Source organism: Narcine bancroftii, chromosome 4 (genome assembly GCF_036971445.1).
Source record: "Narcine bancroftii isolate sNarBan1 chromosome 4, sNarBan1.hap1, whole genome shotgun sequence".
NCBI lineage: Eukaryota > Metazoa > Chordata > Chondrichthyes > Torpediniformes > Narcinidae > Narcine > Narcine bancroftii.
Genome location: NC_091472.1, coordinates 257,276,688 through 257,303,252, shown reverse-complemented (window position 1 = coordinate 257,303,252; position 26,565 = coordinate 257,276,688). Strand labels below are relative to the sequence as shown.

Here is a 26,565-nt window from a genome sequence, read left to right as displayed (position 1 = left end):
TTTGTCCTGTTCCAGTCCCAGCTGCTGTTGCTGACTGTAACACTGTGGAACTCTCCCTCTCTCTTTTTGAGAGAAAGCCTGTTTGACTCTTTCTGCTTGCAAAACCACATGACCCTCCTAGAATAGCATGTTCCTCTCCAGACTGTAACTCTGACAAGCTCTTTCATCTGTTGCCTTTTCGTAAACAACAATCCATTAGTGAAGTCTCTTGAGTACTCTCCAAAGTTCTGCAAAGACTGTTGGCCCCGATATGTCTAGCATGAGGCAGAGCTTCAGCATTTTAAATAAGATCTGTTTTAAAGTGTTTTATGTGAAACCTTTTCCAATTTATCTCCCAAAAACATATCTATATATTCTGTCACAATATCATGTGGTACATTGGCTTTTATGGCAAAAGGGTTGGCTTAGAACTAGGGATTGGTACGGGGACCATTATTGTCATCTATATCATTAATCTGGATGATAATGTGGTAAATGGATTAGCAAGTTTGCAGATAATGCTAAGATTGGAGGCATTGTAAACAGCGAAAAATGTTTCCAAAGCTTGCAGAGGGATCTGGACCAGCTGGAAAAATGGACTGAAAAATGGCAGATGGAATTTAATGTATTCAAGTGTGAGGTGTTGAATTTTGGAAGGAAAAATCAAGAAAGGGTAAACATGATAAATAGTAGGGCACTGAGATGTGCAGTAAAGCATAGATCTGGGAGTACAGATACATAATTCACTGAAGGTGGCATCATAGGTGAATAGGGCCGTAAAGAGAGCTTTTGGATATTGGCCTTCTTGAATGAAAGTATTGAGTACAGGAGTTGGGATGTTATTGTAAAGTTGTATCAGACGTTGGTGAGCCCAAATTTGGAGTACTAAGTGCAGTTTTGGTTTTGTAACTGCAGGAGATCTATCAATAAGTTAGAAAGAGTGCAGAGAAGGTTTACTAGGAAGTTGTGCGGACATCAGGAACTGAGTTACAGGGATAGGTTAAACAGATTAGGAGTTTATTCCCTGGAGTGTTGAAGAATGAGGGGAGATTTGATAGAGGTATTTAAAATTATGACAGGATAGACAGAGTAAATGTAGATAGGCTTTTTACGCTGAGGGTAGGTGAGATACAAACCAGAGGACATGGGTTAAGGGTGTAAGTGGAAAGGTTCAGGGGGAACATGAGGGGGAGCTTCTTCACAAAGAGAGTGGTGTGGGTTGCCAACTGAAGTGGTGAATGCAGGCTCAATTTTAACATTTAAGAAGAATTTGGACAGGTACATGGATGAGAGTGCGATGGAGGGCTATGGAGTGGGCTATGAACTGGCTGCAGAACTGGGACTAAGCAAAGTAAATGGTTTGGCTCAGGGCTGTTTCTGTGCTGTAGTGCTCTGTGGTTTTATGGAAGATATATGGCAATTGTACAGGGCTTTGAGGAGCCACATTTAGTAAAACTGTGCACCGTTTTGAATCAACCTCAAAATCAGAATTCATAGTCATGAACATATCACAAGATGTGTTTTTCTGCACCAGTATCACAGTGCAAACGTTCTTAGAAAGCACTTTTCAATTTTTTTTTAAAATAGTGCAAGGAAAAGTCAAAGTAAACAGTATCATTGTTCATTCAGGAATCTGATGGCAGAGCAAAAGAAGCTGTCTTGTTCCATTGAGTACTCATCTTCAGGTTCTTGTACTCTTTTCCCATTGGTAGCAGAGTGAAGAGGGCATGGCCTGGGGGAAGGGGATCCTTGAGGATAGAGGCTGCTGTTTTAAGACATCGCCTCTTGTAGATATTCTTGATGATGTGAAGACTGGTGCCCGTAATACATCAGGCCAAGTTAATAATCCTCTAAAGATTTTTTCCTGTCCTGAGCACATTTCAGAATAAACATAACAACATCAAAAGCATTCCAGGTAAGATTCACGAGATCGATTCCTGTGATGAGGTGATTCACCTGTTACGAGCAGGAAAAAAAGTCGAATCTGTATTTTTTGGAGTTGACAAGAATGATGCATCATTGAACCATAAAATCCTAAGGGAGCTTGACAAGGTGAGCATTGATAATATTCCAGAAATAGAACTTTTAATAAGGAGATATAGTTACAAGGTACAAGAGGTATGCTAGAATTTCTTCTCAAAGAGGTGATCAAGCTCTAGAATTCTTGGCCCCTCAAATTCATTATTTATATTTGTCCCTAACTATTTACAACATATGTGGTGAATTCAGCAGAGGACTATTTTTTTTACCGTCGTTTAAATCAGCACAGTTGTTAGTGGACAATCAATTTGCACTTAATTAATTTGAGCACGAAAGTTCACATTCCAAGGCAGAGACTTCTTTAACTTGTGGCAACTAGCTGAAATAAACCAGAGAAATCGCAACAAATTCGCCTAATTGACTGGCGGAGCTGATTGGCCAATATCTGTTTCTATGTTTCCTTTATTTTTACGAACCAGAAGTCCGCCTTCTGCATTAGATTGAATCTATTTTATGGTGAAAGGACTTCTGGCATTTTCTCACATTTTCTCATGACAGAGAAGAAGGTTGTTCAGTCCATCAAGTTGATACTGGCTGTCAGAACAATTCCATCAATCATGACCTAATTTACTTCTCCGTAACTTAGCTTATGTCACATGGCCTTCATTCTCTCTGATTCTCTTTCCATCCACCTCTACTGGGCCTAATTAACAGACCATCCTGTGGGTGGTGATATAACCACTACACTGGCTGCATTCTTATCAGCCTACTGCAGGGGGCAACTACCATACCTGCAGGTAGGCAACCTGGGAAGCTGGCCCCACCTGCCCACTGTCAATCACCATCCCGAATTAAGACTCGAGCCGGCCCCCTTTGGGAGTCAGTTGGGCACGTGGAGCCAGGAAGGTACAGAGACCTTGCGTGTGTACGTTTAAGCTGATTAAAGTCTGTTGTACAGTCTGCAAACTTTGTGTCTGAATTCTTCGCACAACAGTGCTTACACTGTGCAACTTTATGATGCAGGAGAAACCCAAAGAAGTGGGCAGAATCCCACAGTCACAGTGTGAATATGCAAACTTCGTACTGAGGGCTTTGGAGGTCAGGATCGAACTCAGATCGCAGGTGTTGTGAGGCAGCAACAATGATGAATATCCAACTGTGTTCACTAGAGCACAATGGAATGGATTTGTTTATTTATTCTTTGGAGGCAGCATTCGTCACTAGCAGCAAGGTGTGATTAAGGAACAAGTTCAAAGGGTTGAAAGAGTGACAATCCTTGATGTATGTTAGTATCGAACCGTAAACGGGTGAAATGTACAACAGGACACACACACACACCAGTAATGTTAAAATCATGCAAAATCGAGTACAAGTTCCTTCTAATTATTGTATCTCTCAATAGCACAGCAAGGGTTAAAACAAACAGGACTTGTCACCCCTTCCCCAACAAGCAAATACGGCATACCAATTAACTGATGTGCAATCTTCAGAATGTATGGGGGTTGAAGATCAATTGGGTGTATTCAGCAATGGGTTCATGGGCTAGATGGACCAGTTACCGTACTGTATGTCTAAAAGCAAATCTTGCTACATTTTACAATGGGGAGGCATGACAGTCTCTCCTGGGTGCATGCCACAAATAACCCCCACCCTTTAACAGCACACATCTTACAATTAATCCTCCAGCTTTCTCTATGGATTATCACCTTGTGTGGTCCTGTAATCCTGAGAGTGATGCCGTCTGGAGCTATGCTCCTGGTAGGGCCACCCATGGTGAAAAGGTCAAGTGTGAGGTCCCTGACAAAGAATATCCAACCAAGTCCTCAATGGTGGAACAGGCAGATGAATTTACTCTGAACTCAATGGCTGTGAAGGTGGACAAAGGCTGCAACAAATCCATCAGCTCCAATCGTCGTGATTTCTATGCCATTGGAATATGTTGGTTAATTTGTGAAGTATCATGTACTTCTTAGAGTGCAACATCTAAACAAACACGCACAGGCATCTTTGCTCTTGGTCAATGGAACGAAGGCCATCATCCTCAACCACGAAGGATAGCCACGATGATGACAAGTCCTCCAGGTTTGTCCGCACCTTACAACCTGGAGTGGAGCTCAGGGATGGTTTCAAGGGAAAAGGAAAGAGAGCAAACAAGCTGACATGCTTTGATTTACATTGCAGTCAGACAGGGACTTGTGACCTTGGGTGAGTCGGAGGACCAAATGGATGGTGTTTTTACCTGTGGGTAGGTCTGACCTTGACTGACAGAGGGAAATGTCTTTTGACCTGCCTCCTGTCTGGGTGGTCAGGTCATGTTCCAAGATGCAGGCATGTATTCTGATCAGCTTCCCTTCTAACCTATCGGGTAACCCTCCGTGTTACACTAGGCCAGCGTTCACTGCTAATTCCTCCCCTCTCAGCCAAAAATTCTCTCACATTCAATTTTTTATCTTTCCTCAGACCTACACCAGCAAAATCCAGTTTCACTTTTGTATTCATAAGAGGCCTTTGCAAATCCTCCTCTATTAAAAATAGTACACAGAAGTATGTTTGAGGCTGCAAAATTATTATGATTATCATGAGATCTATATTTAAGACAAGATTTAGCATCTTAAGGCCAAAATCAAAAAGAATACAGGATGTATCATAAAAGTAGCTCGAAATCAAAGTCAAAATTATTCCCCTTGCACATAGTCTCTTCTAGCTTCTTGTTCTGAAAGAAGCTTCAAAGGCACATTGATTCTGTGTGTATTTTGTAAAATGGAACAAATAATTGAAGGGAAAAATAAAGCCATTTGGTTAACAGAATTCTGGTCAATGTGTCAATACTCAAGGGCTTAAAATAGATTCCGTCCATGCTGACAAGGAATGGAAAGTTTTGCTCTAATAATGCACCATGCAAGATTACAGCTACAACCTGCATGATTAGACTGCTCATAAAATATTTATGCCTTTATGTCGTGTATTTATGTTAAAGAATCGACTCACACGAGAGAAACAATAAGCACTCTTTATGCTGGTCAAGATGGCGTCTAACCGAACATGCAATAAAAATGTAACTCTTTTTATGATGTCACGTGCACATACATGTTCCCATAACAATCTTTCCCTTCAAAAAATCTTTTGGGCTTACTTGTAAATAAGTCTAAAGTTTAACTTAAATATGTTAACATTTGTATACACTATGGAAAACTTAAGCATAACTTCAACTAATAATTGTAAGTATAGATACTGCACAATCTAATTTGAAAATGCATTAACTGGAAACTCACAAAGTTTTTAGGTCACTGCATATAGTCTTTGAGATGTTCTGGAGGGTGCCTTTCTCTCTTGAATCTTCTCGAGGATGAAGAACACTCAACAGGAATATGACTTTTTGACTTTTCTGGAGCAGATAATTTCTTCTTGCTGGCTGACACTACTGGCTGCATGCCGGATGTTTGGCCGGCATCTTGCCCCTGTGAAGCCAACAATAATGGTGTCACTAACCGGTACTAGGGCAATCCAAAGGGCAGCATAGATGGGTTGTGCGCCAAAAGTGGAACATCAGGTGGATCATCCGAAATTGGAATGTTAATCGGGTCCTCAATTGCTCATAATTAGTTGCTGTGCCGTTTCCCTATCATGTCACTCACTAGTACCGAATATGAAAATGGATTTAATTTCTAGAGAACCACACCTCTTATTCATGTGTAATATTACAATGTTTTTATTAATTATTAATGAGCTTCCATTTCATATTTGGTTGATCCTGACTGGCGTTGCTCCTCAGGTCACCTGACTTCTCTTGCTCCAATCAGCTTCTTCCTCCAATCAGCTTCTAGCTGCAGACTCACATCTTTCGCAACTGTAACCATACAATTAAGTTGAATAAAGCTTGGAGAGCAGCCATCAAGTTTTTTTCATTCATACAACAATTTACTCAACTTAATTGACAAGCATGGAGACAGAAACATTGACATTAGCTCACTAACAGCTGCCAAGGAATGGCAACACGATTTTCATGAACTACGTCAACGACTGTGGGGACAAGATACCAAAAAGGTACAGAACACTATTAGGCTGTGTGAGTTGCAACAGGACACTATTAGGCTGTTTCGAATACATAGAAGGATGTGAAAATTTTGACTCGGCTATCTCTAAGTTGGACTGTTTATATGTGAAGTCTCCCAGTAAGGTTTCTGCCAGACACTTACTGGCTACCAGGCGGCATAAACCAGGAGAATCATTCGATGATTTCTTCAGGAAGTTAGAAAAGTTAAAGAGATACTGTAATTTTTGTGATCATATTGCGGAGCAGTGTGGAAACGAGGCGATGTGTGACGTGTTCGTTGCTGGCATTGCCTCACCTGCAATATGCCAACATCTCTTAGAAAACAAAACACTGGACTTACAGACTGCTTATAACCAAGCTACTGCATCAGATGTAACTCAATGCACTAATGATTAGGGTTAGGGTTAGGGTTAGGGTTAGGGTGGCCCATATAGCTGTAGTAGTGAATCCTGAACCATCACGGGTACTGCAGGCATGTGAGAAGGATTCTTTAGCACGTCTGCCTGATAATCTTTCAGTTGCTCTTGAGAAACCAGCTGTGGCTGCCACTTACAATAAAAACGGAAATGTTTCTTCCGTGGTTTCTCTTACCATTCATGGGATAACTGTCCAGCACACAAGGCTACTTGTAATAAATGTGCCAAGAAGGGACATTATGCCTGAGTGTGCAAATCCATAGTTTCACCAAGCTCAGTCAATTCTCAGGTACTGGCTACACTTACCAATGTGCCACAAGGACTCACTCAAGCTGCAACCTTTGTGACTGTGAATGATAAAAGGTTAAATGCTCCGTTGGATTCAAACAGCAGTGATAATTTCATTAGCGAGAACTAAAACTACATGCAAACTAAAACTAAAGGTTCATCCATCCAGTAAATCATTACTATGGGTCAGAAAATTTTAAGCACTAGTTCCCAAGGATATGTTGTTGTTGATCTAACTCTTAGTCTTAATAACCAGTCATACGCTGCCACACGACATGGTGTATTGAAGGACCTATGTTGTGACTTAATACTTGGCCAGGATTTCCAGCGTCTGAGTGTGAAATTTGAATACGGAGGACCCTTGTCTGAGCCGACTGTGAATGCACGGACAGCAGCAAAAATAGAAGAGCCATCCCTTTTTCCAAACTTATCATCAACCTGTAAACCAATTGCTGCCAAATCAAGATGCTTTAGCAAAAATGATCAGGACTTCATTGCAGAGGAAATTCGCCAATTATTTTCAGAAGGCATATTGGAGACGTGCATATCACCATGGCAAGCCCAAGTAGTAGTGGTGAAGGATCCTACCCACTGACACAAGAAATGAATGTGTGTGGATTATTCACAGACATTTAATCAATACACGGAATTGGATGCTTAACCCTTGACAAGAATTGACAAAATGGTGAATGAACTTGCACAAGATAGTGTGTACTCTACCTTTGACCTGAAAAGTGCCTACCACCAGGTGTCACTGAAGGAGTCAGATAAGAAGTAACCCACTTTTGAAGCAAATAGACATTTATACTAATTGTGTAGGATTCCATTTAGAGTCACAACTGAGGTACCCACAAGCTATGGACAAGTTAGTTAGAGAAGAAAAACTGCAAGGTGCCTTCCCCTTACCTTGAAAATATCACTATTGCTGGCCATACATGAGGGACATGATCAAAATGTAAAGAAATTTGTAAAAACCATCACTCAGAGGCACCTAAAGCAATGATTCATAGACAGTGGAGTCTGTGAATCCCATTAATGTCCTTGGATACTGTGTGGGGAATGGTATCATTAAGTGAGATCCTGAAAGACTCTGCCCAGTACAAGAGCTTTCTCCACCAGAAAATTGTGATCCTTAAAAAGGGTACTTAGGTTTTCTAACAAGATTCAACCGATGCTAAATATAGAAAAGTTTTCAATGGAGGAAAAGGTCCTGGACGCTTTAATTTACTAAAGAGAGAGTTACAGGAAGCCACCCTGAACTCAGTGGATGAAAAAAGCACCCTTTGAGATAGAACATGACGCATCTGATGTGGCTATATCTGCTGTCCTCAACCAAGGAGGACGTCCTGTTGAATTCATGTGAAAGGTGCTACAAGGAAGTGATATGCACTAACACATTGTAGAGCAAGAAGCGACTGCCATCACTGAGACTGTGCACAAATGGAACCACTACCTGGCATAGAGCCACTTTAGCTTGGTTACTGATCTGAGGTCAGTGGTGTTTATGTTTGACAGTAAAATGATAAAGAATGCAAAGATTCACAAATGCTGGAACTTGCAGCATTTAGTTACACAGTAAAGAACTATCCTGGGAAAGAGAATGCAGTCCCTGATGCATTTAGTTGGGCGTACACTTGTTCAGCCTTTATTACCTCCCCACTCACAAAAGACTGTCATCCATGAATAACTCGGCTTCTGCATTTTATTAGAGCAAAGAATCTCCCCTTTTCTACAGAAGGTATCAAGACGATGTGCTGCATGCAGGGTCTTTGCTGAACTAAAGCCTCAATTCTATCACCCACCAGGAGGGTCTCTTATCAAAGCAACAAAACCTATGGAATGGCTTAGTATTGATTTCAAGGGACCATTGCCTACAGCTTCATGTAACCCATATCTACTTACAGTAGTTGATGAATACTTGCATTTCCCCTTTGCCTTTCCATGTCCCAATATGCATACCACAACAGTTATCAGATGCCTGGATCTGCTATGTAGCCTATGTGGAATACCAAATTACCTACATTCTGATTGAGACACCACTTCATGTCTAAGGATCTGAAAGATTATCTTCCAGAAGGGGGTTACCACAAGACATACTATCCCATATCACCCAATAGGGGATGGACAAGTAGAGATGTTCAATGGTATCATATGGAAGGCAGTCCGTTTGCCCTTAGATCACGTGACCTGCCTGAGGAGCATTGGGAATTGGTGCTTCCTGAGGTGCTACACTCCCAAAGATCACTGTTGTGTCCAGCAACAAATACTACACCCCATGAACATTAGTTTTTGCATTCCAACCCTGTTCATCCCATGGAAATTCACTGCCCTCCTGGCTAATGATCCCTGGACTCATACTACTAAGAAGGTTTGTGAGGAGTAACAAGAATGAACCACTTGTAGATCAAGTTGAATTCATTGACAGTAATCCAACAGTTGCAAACATCAGGTACCCAGATGGACGGAAGTTGTGTGTCTGTTCGTTATTGGCACCTTATCCGGAAGCCCAGGCAATCCCGATATCTCCTATTGTGGGACAAGATAAAATAAGTCTGGTGGTACTAATACTGGAGAGGAGGAAGAAATGACATGCCATAGTGTGGAGGATGATTAAACATTACCTCCACAAGAACTAATGAGATCCATTCATCTACCAAAAACTCCCAATCAATATGGATGGGAGAGGTCCCTTAAAATGTTGCTTAACACTGGTAGTTTATTTTTAGGAAGAAATAATATAATATTACAAAATTATTCTTAATTGTTAATGTTTTTGCATTTTATATTTAGTTGATCCTGGCTGCTGTCACTTCTCAGGTCACCTGACCTCTCTTGCTCCAATCAGCTTCTAGCTGCTGCCTTCTACATTCTTTTAAATGTTAACTGTAACCGCACAATTAAGTTGAGTAAATCTTGGAAAGCAGCCACCAAGTTTTTTCATTCTCACAACACCATTTTTCTTTATTCTGCCTTTAATTTCCAGAGATCTTGTTGGCTTTATCGGGGATATTGACTGCTGAATACGAAATCCAATATTTGGGTGCACTACAGCAAGTTAGGCTCTCAAGTTATGTCCAAAGATAAGTTTTGCCTGCATGCATTTTGTAGAGTGCAGTGTTGTTCTGTATGAAAGCAGAAATTATGAGATTTTATGACTCCATTATGTTTTTAATGACTTGTTGCTTTATTTGCCCTTTTAAAAATCTGCACGAAGCTCACAGCTTCCCCATTCATACTCAGATGATAGGGTGCAGATAATATATGTCACACATTGTTGTTTTGCAGGCACTGCTTGAAAGCATCTGATACTAATTGAAATTCATTGTCTGAAATCAGTTCTATGGGTAATCCATAACCTGTGAACACACCTCGGAGTTTCTCAATTGTCTTTTCCATTGTCATTGACTGCATTCGTCACACAATACGCCATTTGGAGTGTGCATCGATAATAGTCAGAATGTTTTCTCCCATAAATAGACCAACAAAATCAATATGAATTTGGTGCCATGATTGTGATGACCATTTCCATGGGTCAGCTTCTGCTTGGGGTGGGTGGTGCCATGGATGTGCTGGCCATTTCCATGGGTCAGCTTCTGCTTGGGGTGGGTGCTTTCGGTTGCATCTCTTGCCTGATATGGCTCTTCTGAACCACCTCTTCAATTTCTATGTCAATTGATGGCCGCCAGATATGCTGCGTGCCACGTCTTCATCTAGTCCATTCCTGGATGATTGGTGTCAAGTTCCTTTACCAAACCCTCCTGCCATTTTTTGAGAATGTTATTTCTTGTCCCCCACAACAGCCAACCCTCTTCAATCAATATTTCATTTTGCAATGTATAAAAAGCTTTCAATTGGGAGTAATACTGTCGGCCTCGGGCCACCCATTTGAGGTGAAGTACAGAATCTTCAACAGTGTGGCCTCTTTTCATGCCTCTTTGCTGATCGCCTTAGCTGTAATGGACAAGTGGTGCAGTTGTTCCTGGTTGATTGCAGTGGCTTCTGCAGTCCAATTAATATTCCCTTCAGTCTGTTCTGTCGCAGGCAGAGGTAAGCACGATAATGCATCAGAATGGATGTTCAAAGCTTTAGATCATAACCATACTCTACGAGTTCCATCACCCATCTTTGAATTCTTGCTGCCACTAACACAGTAATCTCTTTCTTGGGGCCTAGGATCAAACTCAGTGGTTTATGGTCTGTCACTAAGGTGAACTTCCTACCATGTAGATATTGATGGAATTGCTTGAAACCAAATATTGTAGCCAATCTTTCCTTCTCCAATTGCACATAGTTTCATTCACAGGCCATTAGAGAGCAGGAAGTGTATGCAATTGGTTGTTCTCCTATTGTAAATATCATTAGAGCCAAGATACTCAGCATTTTTTAATCAAACAGATTTGTATTGATATTATTTTATTATTAAAAAAGTAAACTCTAAACCCACTACCAAGAAAGAAGCTGCTTGGCCAAAAAAAAAGAAAGACAGAATTCTTATCACAGTGGTAAATTGCCTCATTCGTTAAAAGTTCTACCATCATAACTAATCAAAGATTATAAAAGTAATTCAAAAAGAGTCCCCACAGTGTTTGAAAATTTAAATTCAAATCAAACGTTGAGCATATAATCTTCTCTAAAATTAAACATGACATGATGTCACGTAGCCATTGAGAATGATTAGGTGGGGTAACATCCCTTCATCTGAACCACACCGCTCACCTCACCATAAGAGAAATAAAACCATATACATGTAGCTCAGAACATAGCTCTTTATAAGACTTATTATGTGGTTTTAATGGTGCCAATAGAGTGCCATATGTTCTGCTCCCTACCTCGCTCAAAGACAAGGCCTGTCCTTTTATTGCAAGTCTCAGTATCTCCAACATCATGAGCAATGCAGTACATAGCAAACCTATCTACATAATCATACCAGCCTTCAGTCTCTCGATATTCCCCAAAACCTCCTTCAGCCATTTTCACTATTTAATATTCAGTAACCAAGTTCATTTGCTCTCCAAGAGCTGTTTATTCTCACTCTTTGATGCCATTATTTTTTCACTGCTGATGAACATGTGCTTTTGTTAGATACCATCTTGAACAGAATAAAGGGTGATCACATTTCCTATTACGTGAGACTATTCTTTAGGGTAAATACATGACACTTTAATGTTTTGCTTTTCTTTGATTTCAACTGTAAATTGAAATCTATCTGCCTTTTCTCACTTGTATTTACGGTCCTCTGTATATCACACATTTTTCCACCTCCTGTCCTTTTCCTTGCTATTTTTCTCATCTATCTCACTTCTCCTCCCCGTTCTCTCAATTTCCCTCATCTGATGTGGCCTTTTTTCTTCGCCTTTCTCTCCTGGTTTCTACTCTAATTGGTGGCATGCTCTTAGAAACACGGCATATAGGATCTAGAGAAGGCTATTCCACCCTTTGAGCCTGTGCCACCATTCAACGCACACAAGGCTGATCATATGAATTAAGTACCTATTCCTCATTTCTCGCCATGCCCCTTGATCCCTTTAGACAAGAGGGCTACATCCAAATCCCTTTGGTATATATCTAATGAATGGGCCTCAACAACTTTCTGTGCTTCCACAAGTTCATAACTCTCTTAGTGCAAGGGTTTCTCCTTATCTCTGTCCTAAATAGTTGACCCCTTATTCTTAGACTGTGAACCCTTGTTCTGGACTTTCCCAACCTCAAGAGCATTCTTTCTGCATCTAACTAATCCAGTCCTGTAAGAATTTGATACGTCTCAGAGAGATCCACTCTCATTTTTCTAAATTCCAACCCTTGTGTATCATTCCCAGGAATCCTGACTGGTGAGCCTTCATTACGCCCCTCAATAATGAGCAGGTCCTTCCTCAGATAAGGAAACCAAACTTGCACTCCATACACAAGAACTGGGCTCACCAAGACCCTACATAACTGCAGTAAGACCTCCCTGATTCGAGATTCAAAGCATCTTGCATTAAAGGCCAACATACCATTTGCTTCCTTCACTGGTGACTGCAAATGAACATCTTTGTAAAATCTACAGTTGAAGATAACAGTACACCACTATGTTCACCACTAATTAAATAAAAAGACCCATCTGACGCCCATCAAAATAAGAATAATATTCACAAACATTGGTCTTCTCAAATTGCTTTCCCACAGAGGTATATTTGTGAGTTGTAGTATTTCCATCGAGTAAGGTCCATAAAAAGAGCATTTTTTTTAATAGTGACATTATGAAATGGTTATGATGATGGACGATGAGAGTTTATTGCCATCCACAATGTTCTAATGCATTAAAATTATTCATGCTTACAGAAGCTATTCAGGTATGTAAAATACACAAATAAACAATAAATATAAATATAATTACTGAAATGGTATATGAAATGGTAGATAAATATTCACCTTTGCATTTAGTGGAGTTATATTTTGCCTTGATCAGCTAACAAATGGAGAAGTCAGCAAATTTACCCATTATGTTGGAGACAGGCTTGATTGCACAAGGGGGAATGAAGCAGGGGGGACGGGCATGAAGCTTTGAGATGGCCTTGTAGTGATGGTCAACAAGGAGAAGGTGATGTTGCCAATCAGCCCTGATTGGCTTGAAGGTTAAATATTGGCTTAAGCATGGGGCAGCATGGTTGGCATAGTGGTTAGCGCAAAACCTTTACAGCACCAGTGATTGGGACCGCACTGTCTGTAAGGAGTTGGTTCATTGTGCCTCTGCCTGCAACGTGTTCCCTGGGGCTCTGGTTGCCTCCCACCAGGAGTGTAGGTTAAATGTGTGTACATTAGGCAGCACAGATTCATGGGCCAAAATGGCCTGTTACTGTGCTGTATGTCTAAATATAATCTCAATTTAATTTTTTTTTATTTTAAAAATTTACAAAGCTTCGCCAGTCAGAATAAACCCATAAGGATTTTAGATTCAGATATGGCCTCATATTTACAGTCATACAGCGTGGAAGCAGGTCCTTTGACCCAACTTGCCTACGCTGACCACAATGTCCCACTCACACTTGCATCACCTGCCAGCATTTGGCCAATATAACTTTAAACCTACCCTATCCATGCAACTGTCCTTTTTTTGTCTTAATCATTGTAATGGTATATGCCTGTTCCTCTGGCAGTAAATTCCATGCACATATCATCCTTTGTGTAGATAAGTTACTGCGCAGGGGAGGCAATATTACCATGGGGTGGTACAGTTAGCACAGCAGCTAGCACAATGTTGTTACACCACCAGCAACTGGAGTTCAAATCCAGCACTGCCTGTATGGAGTTTGTCCATTCTACATGTCCCCAAGGGTTCCACTTTCCTCCCACCATGAAAAAAAATTGTTCTGGGGATGTAAGTCAATTGGGAGTAATTTGATGGCATAGGCTCTTTGATGTTTCTTTTATTGTAATAAAGAAATCTAGGTTCTTAAAAAAAACAACAAAACTTTATTAGCAATAGACTCAAGACTATGTGGAGTCATCCATCTTGAAAACAAGTGAAGCTGCCAATAAACAAATTTCCAACTCCCTCTAGTCGCCAGGAGTCTCATTAGCACCCTATCACTAAATCCCCTTTCCTAATACAATAATCAGGTGCTTTAATAACACATGTGGATCTTCCTAACACAGCTGCTTGTATCAGCTCTGCTCGTCCACTACTGTCTCGCACTGGTGGTGTTACCTCTGTTGCTGTGCAGGCTAGATCTTCTGCATTTGTCTGTTCCTGCAGTGTTTCTTGCATTTTCAACAGCTCTTTCAATTTCTCCTCAGTATTTGACCATCCTCTGTTCTTATAATGTATAATCTTCAATTTGCTTCCTCCAGAAGTCCTATGTGTTGGAATCTTTGAGTCTCACTGTGTCATGTTGTGCCAGTGGCCTTAAGGTTCTTGTTGACTTGTCAGAGTTCGCTTTTTGTCTCCTTGCAGATGCTTTTGTTTCCATTCCACATCTTTGGCATCACTGTTCTTATTTGGGTCTGCAGAGTAGTGAAGTGTGGTGCGTAGTCTATGTCCCATCAGAAGCTCAGCCTATGACATGCCATGTTCAAGTGGAGAAGCTCTGTAATTCAATAGAGCTATAAATGGGTCTGAGCCATTGTCTTGTGCTTTCTTGAGCAAGTGTTTAACTATGTGAACTCCTTTCTCCACTTCACCGTTTGACTGTGGAAGTAGAGGACTTGAAATCACCTGTCGGAAATCATACTCTTCTGCAAAATTCTGGAATTCTCTACTACTGTAGCATGGTCCATTTTCACTGTAGGCCAGTGGTTCTCAACCTTTTTCTTTCCACTCACACACCACTTTAAGCAATCCCTATGCCATCAGTGCTCTGTGATTAGTAAAAGATTACTTAAGGTGGTAGGTGAGTGGAAAGAAAAAGTTTGAAAACCATTGTTTTAATTATACCTAATTGACTCATGATGTGCATAGTTTCATAACTCCAAAGGAAATGGGCTAATGACAATTTTTCTCAAGCAAAATATTTCAGTAACAATTGGGTCTAGTGCAATGATTCTCAACCTTCTCTTCCCACTCACCTACCACTTTAAGCAATTCCTTACTAATCACAGAGCACTGATAGCATAGGGATTTACTTAAAGTGGCATGTGAGTGGAAAGAAAAAGGTTGAGAACCACTGGTGTAAAACATTTGAGAAATTCCATGTCTTGCAAAGATCAGTTTCATATATTTGATCACACAGGCAGCAGACATATTAGGAAGCAGTGCAATCCTGAGACAGTTTGATAGATAATCAATAACCAGCAAGTAATTATTTCCATCCATGTGGAACAGATCAGTCCCAACTTTCTGCCATGCTTCTGCTGGTACGTCAGTTATTATTATGGGTTACCTTGCTTTACGTGATGTTTCAAATCAGTCTCACAGCTTGAAACCATCCTGTCATGTCAGTGTTTACCCCTTGCCAATAAACAGCAGTTCTGGTCTTTCTCTTGCATCTTTCCATTCCAAGATGCCCCTCGTGCACACTTTTCAGCATCTCTTGTTGCAATGATTGAGGAATGACAATTCTTCTCTGTCTGGTAGAAGCCCATTGACAACACTCAGCTCAGCTTTGATGTTGTAGTATGGCTGACATTCACCTCTAGGCCATCCTTCATTCAGATTCTTGATGACCTTCTGTAGAACTGTGTCCTTTTCGGTTTCAGCTATGATTTGCATGGATTTCATGTTGGATATGGGAAGAGATTCAGTGATCATTTTCATGAGGAGATTCACATGTGTCTCTGTGCAACTTACATTGTGCACTTCACTCTGCATCGTTGCCCTTGATAACACATCAGCTATCATAATAAGTTCCCTGGTATGTACATCAATTCAAAGTCATAACGTTGTAGCTTCATCATCAGTGTTTGTATTCTCAGTGACATTTCACTGAGATTTTTTTTGTTATGGCTATTATTGGCATGTGGTCTGTCTCTGCCACGAATATTGGTAGATCATACACGTAACTGGAATTTCTCTAGTCCATAGACCAGATTGGGACACTCTTTCTTAAACTGTGAATATCGACATTCAGATATTATCCTGGTACCATGTGATGTTTCTTTTATTGTAATAAAGAAACTAGGGTTCTTTTAAAATAACTATTATATTAGTTATAGATTCAAGACCACGTGGAGACATCAATCTTGAATACAACCAAAACTGCCAACAAACTAATCTCCGACTCCTCTAGTGATTAGGACTATCACCAGCACTCTATCACTACAGGCTCGTGGGCCGTAAGGGCCTGTTTGTATAGATTTAAATTTAAATCTGTTCCCCCACCCCAAACTCCCATCTCCTGAAATCTCTGGTTACAAATTGCCCTACTCTGTACAAAATACTGTATTAAAACAGCAGGTATGTACTACCAGCATTGAGGTGCAGCATTTTATAGATTTTGTGCTCAGGACTTACCCATCATTGTTCTCTGCATTTCAATAAATAACCTCGCCTCACTGACATACAAACGGCCAAAAAAAAAATCTCCATCCTATTTTAGCTTCTATTTATTTCTAACTGAGAAGAGAGGTTTTGAAATAAACGTGCATTTCTAAAATGCACACATAAAATGCAGGATAATGGATGACTGACAGTCACTGGAGAAGTGACAGACACTAGTTCAATTGGTTGTTTCCAATGAAAAACCAGAAATCTGACACTCAGGTGGAGTATAAATGTCATGAAGATGATGAGGTAGAACTGGCTCCTGCTGGAAATGTCACATTCTTTATTTTGTGTATTCATTAAAACATTTTTTTTCCCCTTGCTGTGTATCGGGCATAATGCATCGGACCAGGATGATATTGGCCAATGGCTACATTGCAGGCAAGGCTACCAGCCACCATTACGTCAACCTTTTACAGGAGCTCTATTGAGAGCGTCCTGGCCAGCTGCATCATAATGTGGTGCAGTTGCTGCAGAGAAATGGATCAGAGGTCAGTTCACAGGACCATGAGGGGCAGAGAGGATCACTAGAGTCTCCCTTCCCCACTGTTGATGTGATCTATTGGGATCGTTGTCTGAAAAGGCCATGCAAAATCATTAAGGACTCCTTCTACCTTGTACACAGCATCTTTCAGCTGTTCCTGTCAAGAAAGAGATACAAGAGTATCATAGCCGCACCACTCGACTAAGGAACAACTTCTTCCCACGGGTAGTGAGAAGGCTGAACAACCAATGGAACTACTCATACTAACCATCTGAAACTGTAGCTAGCTGCTACAAGCTATGGCTCTGCAGAGCCTAGAGCACAGGAGAAATTAAAGCTACGTGCAGGTTAGCACAGAAAGAGCATGCTGTTCCCAGAAAGAATGACATGAACCTAGTTGAGTGAAGTTATCACACTCCACTTTATTGGGCTCACAGCCCTCCTTTTATTCTCAAGCTGAGGGGTGTGGTCAAAACACTCTCAGTGCTGATTGATGTGTTTGAGATCCACTTTCCCTGATAGGCCAGTTAAGCTCTTTTGGTTGTAATCAATTAGAGGGCAGAGCTGCGGGCCTCATGCAGCCTGCTGGATCATTGCATTCATCCTTCAATTTGTGAGGCCCTGTGGGGGATCTGCGAAGGGCCGCCACAAAGCAACATTTATTTATTTATTTGTGTGTGTGTGTGTGTGTGTGTGTGTGTGTGTGTGTGTGTGTGTGTGTGTGTGTGTGTGTGTGTGTGTGTGTGTGTGTGTGTGTGTGTGTGTGTGTATGAAATCTTGACCTGCAGATGTATTTTTTGTCTGTATGTATGTTATGTCTGTGTCTGCTTATTTTGAACTGAGGACCGGAGAACGCTGTTTCGTCAGGTTGTACTGTGCAATGAGATAATAATAAAATGACTTAACATTTAAAACCAATCACTATTCAACCATTGAAACAGAAATTCTACAATTCCATACAAACTGGGGAGCAAAAAACAGCTTTAGAGGTGAATTAATACAGAATATGCTGGAAATACTCAGGAGGTCATCCAGCATCAGTGGGGAGAGAATCAAAGGTAATGTGTCTAACAACAGCTTTGGAAGAGTCAAAATCTGTTTCCCAAGGTAAAGGAGGATATTGTCCAAATTGGGGCAAGTTGAATTGATGTACATGGGTGAAAATATAATACTGAAGAAACTCAGCTGGTCAAACTGTGTACATTATATAGCAAAGATAAAGATATGTAACCATTTTGGTCGAGTACTTCTTCAAGGTATAATAAAATGTAGGCAGGTACCAGAACAAAATGGCGGAGAGGGAGATGTGACTTGGGGGGGGTGAGGCAGGGGGAGGAACAAATGTCTCAAAGGCAGGATAAGGTCACCTGTCATCCTTCTTCACTCTATAGAGAAAAGACCTAACTCTCCTAACCTTTCCTCATGACATATTTTCCAATCCTGGCAACATCCTGGTAAATCTCCTCTGCACCCTCTCAAAGCTTCCTCATTCTTCCAGCAATGAGGTGACCAGAAATGAACCCAAAATTCCAAATGTGGTCTCTAGAGATTTATAGTGCCACAACATCACCTCACAACTCCTGAACTCAATCTCCTGATTAATGGAGCACAGCGCAGCATAGCCCTTCTTAACTATCCTATCAACCTGCATGGGAACCTTCAGAGATCGACAGATCTGGACCCTATAGCTTCCTTGGGACTCTGCTCAAAGTTTATGGGCCCCCTTTCCTCTGAAGCAGTCAAGTAATGGTTTCTTTTATACTTCTCTCCTACCGACTACATAATAACATTAAAAAAAATTGATGTTACGTGAGTTGAAAAGAATACAATGCTTTTACTTAAATGAACTTTGCCCCCCCCCCCCCCCCACTGCCGGTTGGGGGTGGGGTTTGTGGTGCAGGGTCCCCGTTGATACTGACTGACGTAGATAATATTGAAACATTACTACATATTCTTTCAAATACTGTAAGTGCACACTGATGTTCCTGGGTTGTAATCAATGACTACATTAAACCCTGTTATTTAATATGTCTGCGCACTTTAGTTACTTTAATTGGACCATTCTGAACTAATGCTGTACTTCCAAGATGTAAACTATTCCAGGTTCCATTGTTACTTCTCAGACATGAATGAGTTGGGCTAAAAGGTCATTCTGTGCTGTAGAAATCTGAATCTCTCTATTACTCTATGACCTAAACAACTCCACTGCAACTTTACCACTTAGCAATTGACAACCAGCACCTTTCTCCTCGAGCGACAAAAGCAAGTACCAGAGGACATCCGTTTAAGGTGAGCGGAGGAAAGTTTTGGATCATCAGCTTTGCAGATGACACCAAGGTTTGAGGTGTAGTGGACATCAAGGAAGGCTTTCCAAGCTTGCAGAGTGATCTACTCCAATTGGAAAAATTAGCTGTAAATTGGCTGATCTAATTTAATGCAGACAAGTGTGAGGTGTTGCATTTTAGAAGGACAAACCAAGAAATGGTATGCACAGTAAATGGTAGGGCACTGACACGTGTGGGAGAATAGAGTGATCTGGGAGTTCAGCTACATAATACCATGATAGAGGCATCACATGTAGGTATAATCGTAAAAGGAGCTTTTGTCGCAATAGCCTTCATAAATCAGAGAATTGAGTAGAGGAGTTGGAATGTTATGGTAAAGTTGTAAAAGACACTGGTGTGGTAAACCAGTGTAATGTATAATTATCTGGTCAAGCATACCTATTGACCGGTTGCACCTGTGGCCCCCTGCAACTTAGTGCAGGACAACTGAACAGTAAGGATATGCTATGTTCTCAAGTGCATTAAAGCCTATTGGTTTCTCCACAATAGTGTCCTAAGTGATTGATGGTGCATTAACTGGTGAGGCCAAATTTGGAGTATTGTGTGCAGTTTTCATTCCTGAATGAAGGGAAAGATATCAATAAGACTGAAAGAATGCAGAGAGCATTTGCTGAGATGTTGCTGGGTTTTGAGGAACTGAGTTGCAGTAAAGGTTAAATGAGTTTGGACTTTATTCCATGGAGTGTAGAAGAATGAGGGGAGATTTGATAGAAGGATACAAAATTATGATGTACATAAACAAAGTAAATTCAAGTAAGCCTTTTCCACTGAAGTTAGGTTAGAGCCAAAACAGGATATGGATTCAGGGTGAAATGGGAGATGTTTAGGGGGAACATAATGGTGAATTTCTTCACAGAGAGTGATGGAAGTATGGAACAAGCTGTCAGCTGAAATAGTGAACGCAGACTTATTTTTTTCATTTAAGGAAAAATGTGGATGGATACACATTTTGGAGGGAAATAGACTGGAGGCAGGTCAATAGGACTCGGCAGAATAATAGTTTGGCATAGGCTAGAAGGGCCAAAGGGCTTGTTTTCTGTGGTTCTATGGAATGGTTCTTATGCATAGACCCAGCAATGGGCATGCACATCCATAGCATTGAGATCACACTCTTCATTTGGGAAAAGTGTTCAGAAAATAAATAGAAAAGTCTCTTCAGTAATTGCCTTTTGCATTTAAACTACTTTAAAATGTGATAACATCTCACTTCATTGCATGAGAACCAAATAGCTTCCAAATTAGAATTATTTTTAACTTTAGATCTTGAAAGAACTTCATTAATCCAACAATTGACTGAATCATCTATCAGTAGAATTGTTCTTTTATATATATCATTGAAAATGTTTTTTCTAATTCAAGTGGCTATGTTAATAATGGGCTTCAATGGTAAGAAACAAACTTAGTCCAGCCATTCTCAACCTCCTGAGTTTATGAGCCACCTCCCTCTAAAGCAGTCAATTTTGGTTTCTTTCGTATTTCTCTCCTACCGACTCCATAAAAAAAATTACAAATATTTATGTTTAGCTTAAATGTGCTCTGAACAATGAGAAGTGTGCAGTAGGGCCCCCCTGGTGAGAATGACTGACTTAGATAATATTGTCAACATTAATACATGTTCCTTAAAATAACTGTACAGTTGTGTTCCTGTGTTGTAATCAGTAACTATATTAAACCCAGTTAGTTAATTTGTTTACACCCTTTAGGCACTTTAATTGGACCATCCCGAACTAATGGTGTGAGAAACTATTCCAGATTCTATAGTTACTTCTCAGACATGAACAGGTTGGGCGAAAGTTCTTTGTTTCTGTACTGTATAACTCTGTACTTCTCTATTACTCTGTGATCTCAACAACAACTCAGCCAGCACCTTTCTCCTCAGGCATCAATAGCAAATACCAGAGGACATCTGTTCAACGTGAGTGGAGGAAAATTTAGGATCAACAGCTTTGCAAATGACACAAAGATTGGAGGTGCAGTGGACAATGAGGAAGTTTTTCAAAGTTTGCCGAGTGATCTGCATCAGTTGGAAAAATGGGCTGTAAATTGGCCGATGGAATTTAATGCAGACAAATATGAGGTGTTGCATTTTGGAAGGACAAACCAAGATAGGACATAGACAGTAAATGGTAAGACACTGATGAGTGTGATAGAGCAGAGGGATCTGGGAATTCAGGTACATTATTTTCCTGAAAGTGACATCATGGGTAGATATGATTGTAAAGAGAACTTTTGTCACATTGGCCTTCATAAATCAAAGTATTGAGTATAAGAGTTGAGATGTTATAGTAAAATTTTATAAAACACTGGTGAGACAAAATATGGAGAAGAGTGTTAAATTTTGGTCATCTAATTGCAGGAAAAGTATCAGTAAGATTGAAAGAAGGCAGAGAGATTTACTATATTGATGCTGGGAGTTGAGGAACTGTTACAGGGAAAGGTTAAACAAATTTGGACTTATTGCCCAGCGTGTGGAAAAATGAGGGGAAATTTGATAGATGTATACAAAATTGTGATGGGTATGGATAGAGTAAATAGAAATAGTTTTTTTCCCACTGAGGTTAGGTGAGATACAAACCAAAGGACATGGGTTAAGGGTGAATGGCGAGATGTTTAGGGGAACTGGGGAGAATTTCTTCACAAAGAGAGTGATAGGAATATAGAACAAGCTGCCAGCTGAAGTAGTGAATGTGGACTCAATGTTATCATTAAAGAAAAATTTGGATGGATCCATGGATGGGAGGAGTTGGAGGGATATGGACTGGGTGCAGGTCAATAGTTTGGCATAGACTAGAAGGGCCAAATGGCATCTTTTTTTGTGCTGCAATGTTCTATCGAATGGTTCTTATGCACAGTCCCAGCAATGAGCATCTATCTATGTGCATGCAGGTCCATGGCATTGAGATCACAGCCTTCATTTGGGAAAGGTTTTCCAAAAATAAATAGAAAAGCCTCTTCAGAAATTGCTTTTTGCATTTAAACTACTTTAGCATCTCACTTCACTGCATGAGAACTAAAGAGCTTCCAAAATGGAATTATTTTTAACTTTGGATCTTGAAAGAACTTCATTAATTATCCAACAATTGACTGAATCGTCTTTTAGTAGAACTGTGTTTTTCATATGTTTGTAGAAATATGATTTTCCAACTCAGGTAGCTATGTTAATAAATGGCTTCAATTTTAAGAAACAAAATTAGCCCAGCCATTCTCAAACTTTTTTGGTCTGGCCCCCTTAGGACTCTGCTCAAAGTTTATGGGCCCCATTCCCTGTGAAGCAGTCAAGTTTTGGTTTCTTCCATATTTCTCTCCTACCAACTTAATAATAACAAAATTTTTTCATGTTTGTGAGGTGAAAAGAAATAAGGCTTTTACTGAAATGTGCTCTGGTCCCCAGAGCAGCTATAGGGCGCCATTCAGTAATATTAGCAACATTAATACACATTACTTCAAATAAGTGCACAGTTGTGTTCCTGTGTTCTAATCTGTAACCATATTAAACACAGTTATTTAATTTGTCTATGCACTTTAGGCTTTTAATTGGACCATCCCGAACTAATGCTGTGCTTAAATGATGTAAATGATTCCAGTTTCCATGGTTATTTTTCAGACATGACCGATTTGGGCCAAAGGTCTTATTCTGTAATGTAGAACTCTGTATCTCTTTATTACTCTACGACCTCAACAACCTCACCAGCATTGTTACAACTTGGCAGCTGGACAGCCAGAACCTTTCTCCTAAGATGACTATAACAAATACCAGAGGACATCTGTTTCGGGTGAGTGGAGGAGATGTCAGTAGTAGTTCCACTTTTACATGAAGAGTGGTGGGTGCCTGGAATGCATTCTAGGGCTAGTGGTGGAAGCTGGTACAATCAGGACATTCAAAAGTCTCGTGTAGGCACACGGATGTAAGAAAAATAAAGGATTATGGGTGTGAGGTAGGGAAGGATCAAATTGTATAGGTCGGCACCACATTGTCAACTGAAGGGCATTTACTGTACTGCACTGTTTTCGATTTTAATGCATTCATTCATTCAGGTGTTGGCCATTTGGCGTGGGTGATTGCATCCCACCATCCATCACGATCTCTGACCCTCTGAATTGTAGTTGTAGCCTCTCCTGTTTTCCTTTTGTGAAGACTCCATCTTTGAGCTGAGACCATAGTTGATGTTGAGTTTATGATTATACAAGGGAAAAATACTGAAGTGCTTTCCTGTTGCCTTCTTCAGTTGCAGTGTCCGTAATGGACAGGTAACCCTGGCCATTGATCAGCAAATTAAATTGCCCAGTGTTTCTAGTTTTACAACAATAAATTCCAATTTGTAGAATCTGTTTGTAAAAACCATCTATCATCTGCAATCCATGGCTTTAAGTAACTCTGATTGGGAGGCTAATCAGGTTCTACACCTTGCCCAATGGTGACCTATAGGCTATTGGATGGAAGGAGCGCTTTGTACTTCCTTTTGCTGAACAATTGTGCAGCATTTTAAAAGAAATAAAAATCTGTGGATCCTGGAAACCTGAAAACACAAAATGCTGGAAACAGCAAATTCAGTAGCTTCATAGGGAATCGGGGAACTGTAGGATTGTACAGTTCAGAAATGGGAGGCAGTACAATATCACTTTCATGCTGATCCCATTTGCCTACATCAAGCCCAGTTCCTTCTATGCCTTTCCCACATGAGTATTTTTTTTAAATGCCTTCTAAATGTTGCAATTATATCTACCTCCATTCCAGAAAACTATCACTGTCTGAGTGATAAACTTAATCCTCAATTTAAATTTTATATTTCGACATACAGCATGGTAACAGGCTCTTTCGGCCCACGAGCCTGGGCTGCCCAAATACGCCCAAATGAACTACAACCCCCCCCCCCCACCCAAGTATGTTTTGAACTTTGTAAGAAAATCAGAACACCCAGAGGAAACCCACGCAGACACAAGGAGAATGTAAAAATGCCTTACATACAGTGGCAGATTCGAATCCCTGTCCTAGTTGCTGGTGCTATAGCATTGCGCTAACCACTATGTTAACTGTGCCGGCCTCAAATCTTTAAATTTCTACTTTCTCACTTTAAAGGCCTGCCCACTTGGTCTAGACTCTCTTACTCTGGGGGGAAAGGACATGGTCTATCCTGTATTTGTTTTTTATAATTTTATGGACTTTTATAAGGTGACCCCTCACCCTCCCATGTTTTAATGAGATTATGGCTAGCCGAACCAATCTCTTTTTCATTCTCCAATCCAGGTAACGTCCAGGTGGATACATGTGGAATTGGAAACAGAATTACTATTTCAGATTGAAGACCTGATGAGGTAAGATCAGACTCTCCACAGATACAAGATTATGTGTTTTGAATCTTATATAGGTTCATGAATGTATGAAATATAGAGGGTTGTGTATTTGTGAGGTAAGGAGTATATTTACATGGGTGAGCATAATATCATTGGTTGAAGACCCTGTAATGTGGTAATGTTCTGTTTTTGAATCATACCTTTGCTTATGTGCAACATCAGCTCACATTGAAAGAGCACCTTTAATGAATTTCAGTTTAACAGGATTTTTTTAATCAAAAATAATTGCACATGATCACTGAAGAGCTATTGGGATAGTGTAGGATTGCAGGATGTTCTGAAAGAAGTGGAGAGAAACAGATAAATAGTCTAACAGAGGGAGTCTTAAGTTTAGAAATGGCCACCATTGATAGAGTTCTGTAAGTTGGAAGTAATCACAAATTCGGGATTAGAGGAGCATAACAATGTTGAAGGGTTATTTAGTTGAAGAAGGTTAGAGAAATAGGAAAGGGTGATGGTATGTCTAAATCATTTTTTTTTTGCCATTCACTGTGCCACAACTTTTGGGAATTCTACCTCTCTTAAACTTGCATGGAAGGCTAATGCTACACAGGCTCAAACCACAAAGGGCTACCTCCTTCACAAATGAAAAGTGTAAGACATTCAATGTGCACTCTATTGCTGAAACAACGGATTCCTGTCCACTACATTGTTTTACAAGAAGCAGTAGTGCCAGAAAGTCCACCAAAATGAAACTCAAAGGTTGCAGATGCTGGAATCTTGAGCAAACAATAAGCTACTGGAAGGGCTAAGTGGGTCAGACGTTATCCATGGGTAGAAATGGACAGTCAGTGCTTTAGGTCAGGACCCTTCATCGAATCTAAAGTAAAAAGGGGGTGAAATTATGTATATGAAGGAGGAGGAGCTGGGGAGGAGCTCAGATAGGGCACCCAACAAAAAGACAGAGGTGAGGATAAAAGGTTTAAGGCACCTTTTATTAAAATACATGATATACCTTTAGTCTGCTATAAGTCAAAGAGTCACCATTATTATTGCCTTGCACCTTTTCAGTCTGAGAGAAAGAGAAGGAAAAAAGAGACCCTTAAGAGGCACTGAATGTCCATGGATTCACCTCCAGTGCTCCCACAGCCTCTGTAGACACACAGGCTCCTGTTCAATTCAACTGGAGCTCCAGGTCCAAACCCACAACACGATCAAGAAGCCTTCAGTGTCTGAAGCCCTCCAGGACCCCTTCTTGTCCTCAGCACCCTCACAAATCCAGCCTCCAACAGCCCCCAGCCAGTGTAAGTCCCCCCCGACCGCAAGTCGCTCGCAGCCTGAGTGCGTCCCTCAGCTGCTGAGCCCCTCACTGGACCATTGCCATGGTCACTGTCCTGTCAAGTCATTACCCATGGTTCTCAATGAGCAGTGATTTCCATGTTTCTGGTGCCCTGTGCAACCCCTGTTGGCTGCTGCTGAGCATAGGCACTGGCATTTCTTTCAAGAGAGAGAGATTGTTGTGGGGGTGGGTGGGGGGGGGGGGCGGTGGAAGCAAAGAGAGAAAAGGAAGAACGGCAGTGGTTGAAGAAGTACTTAGAGTTCAGCCAATCCCAAAGCTTTGCAATTGGTTCCAAACTCAACGAACAGACAGTGCATGACCCATTTGTCAAACACATTCAACTGTACAAAGCACTGGCAAGGCAGAGCATGGTGTACTGCATGAAGTTCTGGTCTTCTTACTTTAGAAAGTCAATTCATCAGGTTAATTT

At 40.7% G+C, this 26,565-nt stretch overlaps 1 long non-coding RNA gene across 1 annotated transcript; it reads left to right on the top strand.

The window, feature by feature from the left end:
* Window positions 1-5,912: 5,912 nt before the first annotated feature.
* On the top strand, window positions 5,913-24,821 carry LOC138760105 (uncharacterized). Its single transcript, XR_011355410.1, has 3 exons — window positions 5,913-6,003; window positions 23,109-23,277; window positions 24,750-24,821. It is a non-coding gene; the product is annotated as an uncharacterized lncRNA (long non-coding RNA).
* Window positions 24,822-26,565: the final 1,744 nt, after the last annotated feature.